We start from the raw sequence: 9,623 nt of genomic DNA on the forward strand, positions 1-9,623 counted from the left end.
TCTTTGTGAATCTCCCCCACATTTTTGAATGGGTTTTGTTTCACAATCCTCTGCAGGGTGCGGTTATCCCTATTGCTTGTACACTTTTTTCTACCACATCTTTTCCTTCCCTTCGCCTCTTTATTAATGTGCTTGGACACAGAGCTCTGTGAACAGCCAGCCTCTTTAGCAATGACCTTTTGTGTCTTGCCCTCCTTGTGCAAGGTGCCAATGGTCGTCTTTTGGACAACTGTCAAGTCAGCAGTCTTCCCCATGATTGTGTAGCCTACAGAACTAGACTGAGAGACCATTTAAAGGCCTTTGCAGGTGTTTTGAGTTAATTAGCTGATTAGAGTGTGGCACCAGGTGTCTTCAATATTGTACCTTGTCACAATATTCTAATTTTCTGAGATACTGAATTTGGGGTTTTCATTAGTTGTCAGTTATAATCATCAACATTAAAATAAATAAACATTTGAAATATATCAGTCTGTGTGTAATGAATGAATATAATATACAAGTTTCACTTTTTGAATGGAATTACTGAAATAAATCAACTTTTTCATGATATTCTAATTTTATGACCAGCACCAGTATAAGGTTTAGCTTTTTTTATTTCCGTATACACCACTCAGCCATAACATTAAAACCACCTCCTTGTTTCTACACTCACTGTCCATTTTATCAGCTCCACTTACCATATAGAAGCACTTTGTAGTTCTACAATTACTGATTGTAGTCCATCTGTTTCTCTGCATGCTTTGTTAGCCCCCTTTCATGCTGTTCTTTAATGGTCAGGACCCCAACAGGACCACCACATAGTAGGTATTATTTGGGTGGTGGATAATTCGCAGCACTGCAGTGATACTGACATGGTGGTGGTGTGTTAGTGTGTGTTGTGCTGGTATGAGTGGATCAGACACAGCAGCGCTGAGTTTTTAACACCTCACTGTCACGACCGGAGCACCCCGTGGGCAGCGTCATGTGACCACTGATGAAGGTCTAGAAGATGACCAACTCAAACAGCAGCAACAGATGAGCGATTGTCTCTGACTTTACATCTACAAGGTGGACAGTGAGTGGACATGGAATTTGAAAACTCCAGCAGCGCTGCAGTGTCTGATCCACTCATACCAGCAGAACACACACTAACACACCATCACCATGTCAGTGTCACTGCAGTGCTGAGAATGATCCACCACCTAAATAATACCTAATCTGTGATGGTGCTGTGGGGGTCCTGACCATTGAGGAACAGGGTGAAAGCAGGCTAAAAAAGGTATGTAGAGAAACTGATGGACTACAGTCAGTAATTGTAAAACTACAAAGTGCTTCTATATGGTAAGTGGAGCTGATAAAAAGAACAGTGAGTGTAGAAACAAGGAGGTGGTTTTATTGTTATGGCTGATCGGTGTAATTTGTTCTGTAGACCTGTGGTTATCAAACCTTCTTGAAGCCAAGGACATTAGGCAAATATGCATAATTACACCAACCAGGCATAGCATTATGACCACTGACAGGTGAAGTGAATAACACTGATTATCTCTTCATCATGGCCCCTGTTAGTGGGTGGGAAATATTAGGCAGCAAGTGTACATTTTATCCAGGGTCATGGGTGGCCAAGGCTCTTTGATGCCCGTGGGGAGCAAAGGCTGGCCCGTGTGGTCCGATCCAACAGACGAGCTACTGTAGCTCAGATTGCTGAAGAGGTTAATGCTGGTTCTGATAGAAAGGTGGCAGACTCCATGCCTCGACTGGTCAGGGTTGTTTTGGCAGCAAAAGAGGGACCAACACAATATTACAAAAGTGGTCATAATGTTATGCTATCGGTGTATTTTTTATTACTTGACTTAATTAACTCAGCATTGTTTTCTTTACTCATAAAACATTTCTAAACAACAGAATAGTATCTACTACAGTTTAAATAAACATTTTTGGTCTAAAACATAAAATAGTTAAGTTGGTCTTTTACTGCATAGTTATGACAAATATAATCCACATTCTCTCTGTTTGTCAGTTTTAGATATTTCTTTGTTTGGTAATCTTGTTATTTAAAAACATTAGACCGTTTACTACTATAGCATCAACAAGTAAGACAGGGCCGGCGCTAGGGGGGGGCTGAGGGGGGCATTGCCCCCCCAAATTGTGTCTTTGCCCCCCCAAGCAAAGCAGTCCAGAACCGGGGCTAGGGGGGGCTGAGGGGGGCATTGCCCCCCCAAATTGTGTCTTTGCCCCCCCAAGCAAAGCAGTCCAGAACCGGGGCTGAAGTAAGATATGCAGCCTTGTAGCATATACTGTATAATATTTCTATACTGGCTTAATTTAACACTCTGGTTCAGAAAAAGAGACTAAATGGTGGACTTTTAAATCATGAACCCAACTTTACAAACCACTGCTGTAGACCATACTGATAGACCCCACAAAATATATGCAAGCTAGCTGGTTACAACAGCAATTTTAGTATTGATTGATGTACATTATTAAATTGTGAGCATTTTAGAAGCTATTCCAACATGTTCTGTAATTACCATAATTTGATGTAAATGACATTAGAACTTTGCAAAGAGCTAGTTAACCTAGAAAGTCCCACATATAACCCCAATTTAAAAAAAGGATGTGAGAGTAGGAAAAATGTAAATAAAATAAAATTGCACACATTTCAATGATTCTAACCTGTCCAATTGTTGAAGGGTGAACTGTTGAAGGGTGAACTGTTTATGTCCAATCTTGATTTTCCTCCAGGATGTTCATGCATTTTGCTCCATTCATCTGAAACTCAATGTTGATAAGTCTTTGTGTCTCTGCAGCTGAGAAGCTCCCCCATAGTATGGTGCTGAATTTGTCATGTTTTACCATAGGGATTGTTTTCCCTTGGGATGGCCATCCCTTACATTCAAAGCTCTAGTTATTGCCTGATAGACCCAGGTCTGTGCCTGTGAAAACTTTGTTTAGCCAATTCAAATTTCTACAGGTGGAATGCAGTTATAGACACAAAGTTCTAAATACATTTCAGGAATGATTACAGCAGGATGCACATGACAACAATTTGGATGTACCACAGTTTTTAGTTTAATTCATTTTCAAAAAAACTCATGCATGTTTTCACAGTGTCATTAAGCATGATTTAGTGCAAATTGATTGGCAAAAATGGCAATCATATTAATTTAAAATCAAATCTACAAGAGGTCTGAATGCTTACTGAATCCACTTTTTAGCATATAAATAAATGACATGTTGTTAGCCCTGCAATCACTCTGCCATGGAAAATGTTAAAGGAAAATTGAAAAACCTTTCTACAGTGCTTGAAAATTCATTAAGAGTATTAAGAGTAGGCAACTGCTTTAAAACATGAACAGCAGATGATAAGGTCTATGACACCACCCATTGCCTTTTAACCTACAATGGCATACTGTTATCTCTTACCCTTTGAACCATAAGGCCAAGCCAGTGTAATGACATAATAAATATTAGTCACATCAGTTATTTTTCAAAGTTGCTGCATTTGGCTGCAAAATATTGAAACAGCTCAAATAAAGTTGGAACATTTTGTAAAATGCAATATATGAATTAATTTATTTTTTTTACTCGGCACAGAGTACAAAAAAGGTTGCCAACCCCTGGTCTACCCAATACTCACGTTTTCCCATTTATTTTCCATTCTGGATCAAATTCTTTCCCTCGACCATGAACAGAACTGACTTATCTCAATAAGACATGAGACATGGGAATAGGACATGGGGGCTACTATCACAGATAGACAATGGTGCCTATGGTGAGTTCAGTCGTCCTCTATCTGTGCGAGACCAAAGGTTCTTGCCTTTATCACGTTGTTGACTAGTTCTGCTTAAATGAAAACATAGTCTCCCACCTACATATGATCGTGGGTTAAAGAAGTTTTGACTTGTGTTAAGTTGGAAAAGATAAAATTTTCCCTGAAGGGATCTCTTGATTTTTTTTAAATAAAATATGTGGCCCTATTCTTGACTATATCAAGGATAAGATAGACACACTGGATCCAGAGGATTAAAAATATACTATAGATAGTTAATAACTTGCTACACCAGAGAATGGCTTTTTTTTATTGTTATTGTTTTTCCTCCTCCCTCTTTTACATCAGGGGGGACCTTGCCTAATAATGTTTTATGTTTAAGAGAAGCAGATGTAGATGTGGAGGGCGGGATAAGGGGATTAGGTGAGCACGCTCTCATGTTCTATGTCAATAAACTACAAATGTGTTGACAACCATAGCAATTACATTAATTACCAGTTTGCAATTTTCTGCTTGAAATGATTGCTTTATGGTGATGCTGAATTTGGGCAGACACTTGCAAAAATGTCCAATAAAAAGTGTGCAAGGCTTAAAATGACCAAAACTTACTTGACACTGTCAATGGGTGTCCACATTTTAAACACATACTTGTCATAAAAATAAGCCACAATGACAGTGTCATTTTATGATGACAGTAGCATGAAGTGTTGTTATGGCAAATCTATATATGCACAGTTTCATCCATCTGTGTTTGACTGACACACTTGAGCAATTTACAATCAACCAAGTCTTCTGATTGTACTTTGAGTTTTACTCTGTGTGTGTGTGTGTGTGTGTGTGTGTGCGTGCGTGCGTGCGTGCGTGCGTGCGTGCGTGTGTGTGTGCGCGCGCGCGCGCGAGAGTTTATGATGAGTGATTATGCAAAATGTCAGTATCAATCAGTACTGGAGCTCTCAATGAGGTGTAAAGCTAATTTGGGTTTAACTGTTTGTCAGTTGTCTGAGATGGATTAACGTTTACACACACACACACACACACACACACACACACACACACACACACAAACCAAACATGCAAACAGAGTACCCTCTGGCTATTCCTGATATTATCTTAATATTTTCTGGCATATTCTTACTTTGCATAATTATTCTTTAATTTATTTTTCTCTGTTATTTAAGACTTTTAAAACTACTTTTCTTCTCAGTCAGTTTCATAGCAAATACAGATGTCATTTGAGGCACTTCAGAGTGGTCAACTGGAACTCTGTTTTATCAGTTCCCAAATGTATAATGGGAGTTACAAGGCTACACACTAACTAAAGCTTTCATACTCATTAACACAGACTTCACTGTATTCTGCTTTAAATAAAATATTAGATTAATGTAATTGTGCTTTTCTTATATTAAGTAACTCAAGTGAGCAACAAACCACAGTTTCTGGGGCCCATGCTGCCATGCAGCACCCACTCTAATAGTCATCCACCCTTCTTTACTATTTACAAATAATAATTACCCAGATCAGCCTTAACATTAAAACCACCTACTTGTTTCTACACTCACTGTCCATTTTATCAGCTCCACTTACCATACAGAAGCACTTTGTAGTTCTACAATGCAGTGACACTGACATGGTGGTGGTGTGTTAGTGTGTGTTGTGCTGGTATGAGTGGATAACACACAGCAGCGCTGCTGGAGTTTTTAAACACCTCACTGTCACTGCCAGACTGAGAATAGTCCACCAACCAAACATATATCCAGCCAACAGCGCCCCGTGGGCAGCATCCTCTGACCACTGATGAAGGTCTAGAAGATGACCAACTCAAACAGTAGCAGTAGATGAGCGATCGTCTCTGACTTTACATCTATAAGGTGGACCATCTAGGTAGGAGTGTCTAATAGAGTGGACAGTGAGTGGAGTCAGTATTTAAAAACTCCAGCAGCGCTGCTGTGTCTGATCCACTCATACCAGCACAACACACACTAACACACCACCACCATGTCATCGTCACTGCAGTGCTGAGAATGATCCACCACCTAAATAATACCTGCTCTGTAGTGGTCCTGTGGGGGTCCTGACCATTGCAGAACAGGGTGAAAGCAAGTTAAAAAAGTATGTAGAGAAACAGATGGACTACAGTCAGTAATTGTAGAACTACAAAGTGCTTCTATATGGTAAGTGGAGCTGATAAAATGGACAGTGAGTGTAGGAACAAGGAGGTGGTTTTAATGTTTTGGCTGATCAGTGTATATAAAGCCGTATAGTTATAATAATTATGGTACTTGCTTAGAAATCTGTAATTAATATCTCTGAGTTATTACCCTAATGTCTAATTTCCTAAACACAAAGACAACTTAACAACACTGCTGTTTTTAGTTTCCTTCATTTGAAATGATAGCTCCTACTGTGGTTTAGTGGAGTCCTGGTTTTAAGGACAAAGAGTAGCACAGTTGCCCAGCTGGTAGAGTGCCACAAAACTACATGGATTCTGAGGACTTTGGCTTGATCCTCTGCCAATTTTTGCAAGTCCTTATTTCCATGTGTGTTTTCCCTTATCCTTTAGTCTACAGTGTTCGATCCCTAGGTGGGGTGGTCCGAGGCCTTTCTGTGGGAAGTTTGCATGTTCTCCCCATGTCTGCGTGGGTTTCCTCCAGGAGCTCCGATTTCCTCCCACAGTCCAAAAACATGCAAGTGAGGTGAATTGGAGATACAAAATTGTCCATGACTGTGTTTGACAATAAACTTGTGAACTGATGAATCTTTTGTAATGAGTAACTACCCTTCCTGTCATGAATGTAACTAATGTGTGTAAAACATGACGGTATCCTAATCCTAATAAATAAAAATGTGCCAAATGTTAGATGGTAATGGTTTCAGCTCTACCATGATTTCACTGCCACACTCAATGTGTTTATACTGCTACTAGGGAGTGAAATAAATTATTTTTGTAATACTGAAAAGTCCAGGCTTTAATTTAGCAGACCCCCAACTCCAACACACACAATGCTGAATTTAAACACACATCATGCAACCATTGTCCAGAAAGTTGTTCATAAAGTTACATTTTAGGTCATATGTCCATACAACATCATCCCACAAGATTTGGGCACCACACTTTTAAAAATATCAGCAGTGATCTTTTCTTTTGGTTAGCAGTGGAGTTTTCTGTAACTTCTGTAAATGTATTACCTAGTGACTACATCATCACTTTACTCTTTTTAGTGGTAACTGTTCTTACTGTAGTGTCCTAGAGTCCTGGAGAGCTGAACTGGTTGATCATGTAACCAACAAAGCAATTAATTATGTGTGCTTGATTTATTGTCCTTGTTTGGTTAATGTAATATCATGCTTTAATTATTTAAAATTAATTAGTGAAGTGATTCTCCATCTTTGAATTGCCTGGTTCATAGTATGCTACAGCAGTGACCGAAGTCAGTCTTGTGAGCCATACACAGTCATTAATACATACCTAAGATTAATAAGACTATAGCATTAAAATAAAGGCATTATCTTTATGTGTTGCAGACTACAAATGGGCCACATGCAACAGGTTGAGAACCACTGATTAGTGTGACTAATATAAATTACAGAGACAATTACTTACGCACCATGTCAGTCAGGGGGTCTGAAATGGTTGCATAACTATTACATGCACAGACATTGTGCATGCACGTGCTATAGCTCCACTTTATTATTCTAGGACAATGCTTTTTACTATGTGTTTTGTGACACATTAACTCACATGGCCTGTGGCCGAGCATCTTAGTGGCATCTCCTGTTCCTCCTAAAACACCTGCTTACTGTGTTTTCTTGATCTATAGTAATGAACTTAACTCTGTGGTCATGTTGAAAAGTTTCCCAAAGAACTAAACACCCCGATGTTCTGTTTGCTAGAAATATTTCACCCCCATCACATTTTAAAAGATGGGAGGTGGTATCTTTAAACTGAGGGCTGATGCTGACATTAGGCTCTAGTAACAGATAGTTGTTATTTCACAGAGGAAAATTGCAGTTGGTATTGTTAGATTTTAAAAGGATTGAAGTGCACTCACCAAACTAAAAAGGCATTCTGAAAATAGAGCACCGAGTGTGGCTTAGAGGAGTCTTTTAGGAAAAAGGTGGAATTGCATGTGTCGATGTGCTGTGTTGTGTCTGATAGCTCTATTTACTGTCTCTTTACTTGATAAATTTAGGTTAGCTGTGTGTATGTATAATTATGCCTAGCAGTCATTTTTACTAATAATTTCAGCACAGACAAAATGTGCATACACATGGTCCTAATAGGTCCTAATAGCTGGCTTCCTTTTAAACATGAAATGGTCACATTCTGTTCCTCGTGACAGATTCTCTGTAAAAAGTAATGTATTTGGATAAAACCAGTTTTACCCTTTAATGCACAACCTGGGTCAAAAATGACCCAACTGAGTTTTTATTTTCTATATCTTTGCAATAAATTAATTTCGTCATTCAAGCTTCCATGAACTTTTCAATTAACTTGTTTTAGATCATCACAAATCCTTATTTCAGTTTTATATTTTTTGCTTTTTTAATAAAAATCATTTTTGTTTCACTACCCTTCTAATGCACAACATGGGTCAAAAATGACCCTTATGTATTTACTATGGAATTTAACAGAAACTACTGACATTTGTAAGTGTTTGTAATCAAAAACATATTTACTGATCTTTTGAAAGACAACCAAAGATTAGGCTCTTGAATCTTGAATATGTCCAATACTAATTGCTTGCTAGCTGTTTACATATTCTAGTATAGATAGCTTTTATTAGCTAAGACAGCAAATACATGAATAACTGACAAATGTGCATATGAAAAAATTCTTGAATGGATGAATATGGGTCATTTTTGACCCATGTTGTGCATTAGAAGGGGTTTGCTTAGCTTGTGCATCAAAGGGTTAAGAAAAGTAAGAAAGTAAATCTTATTTGGTGTAAATGTAAATACATACTCTAACAACTTTCTTTATAAGCAGTTTGAAAACAAAGTACAGTGGTACCTTGAAACTCGACGTCAACTGGTTCTGGGAGTGGCGTCGAGTTTAAAAGCTGTTGAGTTTCAAGGTATTTTTTCTCATTAGAATGTATGGGAAACTTGTTAATGCGTTCCATGGTCTGCAAGTATTTTAGGCTAATGTAAAATAATGGGGTTGTTTTTGACACTTATACACTGAAAATAACACAAATACAATATAAAAACACTAAAACACAATTGAAAATCAGTTAAAAATCTGTATAAACATACAACAAAACCTGCACTCTACCTTTATTTCTTTATTGTTTCCTTACACTTCTTAATTGTGAAACTGCTTGATCTTGGTCAGTAAAGGCACATTCACATGAGAAGCGGCAAAACCGCTTTTGCACTGGCTGTGCCGTTATTTCCTATGGAGACGTGACTTACTGTACTAAAACAACGAGTGAGGAATTTCATTAGTGGAGAGAACTTATGAGCAGTAATAATTAAGAGAGGTTTCATATTTCTATGTCGTTCTTTTAATAGATTTTATTTTCAAGCTTTTTTTATGATAAGCGTTTTAGACTCGGAAAAGCTGATTCTTACAATTTCTCAGAACCTCGAGCTATAACACAAGTTAAACACAAGTGAAACAGTGGGGAAAATACAGGTAAACACAGATACATGTATACATGTATGTAGCATGGAGCTTTCAGAGTGAATTTGATGGTTATTCCACAAATGCAGATTCGTCTCATGTGCACATTTTGATGACCTTTTATGGCACCGCTCAAGCCAAGCACTGAAAAAACGGCTGTTTATTGTTAATTTGAAATGAAATAAAGACGTTGAGTTTAAGGGCACAAATTTCTCCATGACATGCGCCGAGTTTCAAAGATTTCGAGTT

The sequence above is a fragment of the Trichomycterus rosablanca genome, chromosome 4, assembly GCF_030014385.1.
Source record: "Trichomycterus rosablanca isolate fTriRos1 chromosome 4, fTriRos1.hap1, whole genome shotgun sequence".
Classification (NCBI taxonomy): Eukaryota; Metazoa; Chordata; class Actinopteri; order Siluriformes; family Trichomycteridae; genus Trichomycterus; species Trichomycterus rosablanca.